The following is a 1,889-nucleotide window of genomic DNA, read 5'->3' as shown; positions in this document are numbered from 1 at the left end:
TTGAACTCTAGTGCCTAATGAGCATAAACAACATCATAGTGAAAGGAGCTTTATGAATATAAGTAATGTGATAAAGCGTTGAGGTGTTCCTCACCCTTTACTGAATACACAAGATCCTTTCCATGGATATATTAATTTATTTTGAATATATGTGATGTGTTAATGAAAGATATCCAATTCACTTATCAAGCCAGCATATATCCTGAGGGAAATATCCTACCACAAGAACAATAATAAAAACAGATTTACTGCCTTGTACAAAAAGATGACAATGTCTCCATTTTCCATAAAGTATCCATTATAGTTGTTGGTGTATTTTTGAAGCTATGATCCAAACAAGTTTTCCATATTGTCTTTGTGGTTTTAGGTGTATTTCTTCTGTCCTACATAGAATAGTGTCCTGTAAATTGTTAAAAATTCAGCTTTCTGATGCAATGCAACAGTGAAAGTCTAAGACTTGTTAGAGACGGAAGCTCACTGGATGTCTCTGAAGTAGGCTTCTTTTGAGAGGCAAGAGAAAAGTAATAAGCATCCAGCTGAGGTGGGAAATGCATGTAACCTGGAAAGCAAAATAGCCCATCATGGTTCAGCTTTCACTATATTTATTTTATTGTGATTTTTACTCTGTCTTTTGTATATTTTGTAAGATAATGCATGCTTATAACCCAGTCTAGCTTAAACAAATGAACTGCAAGTCAGTGATGTAATTTAGCATAACTTACTAGCCATTTGTTGTTAGGTGCTGTCAAGTTGCTTGCAACTCATAGAGACCCTATGTACAGGAGCCCTAAACCCTGCTGTATCCTGTATCAACCTTACTGTCTCTAGCACACCTACCTCCATTACCCTAGTTAGTGAATCAATCCATCTCATCGATGGTCTTCCTCTCTTGCACTGTCCCTCCACCCTCCAAACATGATGTCTCTCTCCAAGGACTCTCTTTGTAACATGTTCAAAGTATGTCACACGGAGCTTCAGAATCCTTGCCTCCAAGGAGCAGCCTGGTTTCACCCTCTCAAGAATGAACCTGTTTATTCTCCCAGCAGTCCATAGTATATTCAACACTCTTCTTTAGCACCACAGCACAAAGGCATCAAATCTCTTTCTGTCATCCTTAGTCATTGTCCAGCTGACAATTGCAATTGCAAAGACTATTGCCTGGATCAGGCACACCTTAGTCTCCAGACTAATGTTGTTGCTCTTCAGTACTCTGGAGAGGTCCCTCACAGCTAACTTTCCCAATGCAATTCATCTCTTGATTTCCTGGCTGCTGGTACCCAGAGTGTTAATTGTGGAGCCAAGTAAACTAAAACTGTTAACGATCTTAATCTCTTCACCGTCCATAATGATGCTGCCAGTTGGCCTACTGGTGAAAATCTTTGTTTGCTTGATATTGTGCTTCAGCCCATATTGAAAGCTTCAGTGCTTGACCTTCTGCAACAAGCACTTCACTTCCTTCTCAGTTTTAGCAAGCATGATTGTGTCATCTACATAACGTAGGTTGTTGAATCTTCATCCAATCTTAATGCCACATTTCTCCTCATACAGCCCAACGTCCCAGATGATCTGTTCTGTATATAGATTGAAAAGGTATGGAGACAGAATAAATACATCCCTGGAGGACACCCTTCCTCATTTTGAACTATGCAGTGTCTCCTTTCTCTGTTCTGACAACTGCTTCTTGGCTCAAGTATAGGTTTCGCATAAGCATAATCAAATGTTCTGGGATTCCCATTCTTCTCAGAGTCAGCCACAGTTTGTTGTGATCCACACAGTCAAAAGTTATAAGAAACACTGACATTCCTCTGCTTTCAGTCAAGATCCATCTACAATTAGCTATAATATACCTAGTACCGCTGGCATTGGGGTGGGGGTAAGACTGAGAAAAA

Source organism: Elephantulus edwardii, unplaced genomic scaffold (genome assembly GCF_000299155.1).
Source record: "Elephantulus edwardii isolate Elephantulus edwardi_28Jun2011 unplaced genomic scaffold, EleEdw1.0 scaffold00004, whole genome shotgun sequence".
NCBI lineage: Eukaryota > Metazoa > Chordata > Mammalia > Macroscelidea > Macroscelididae > Elephantulus > Elephantulus edwardii.
This window is presented reverse-complemented; position numbering follows the sequence as displayed.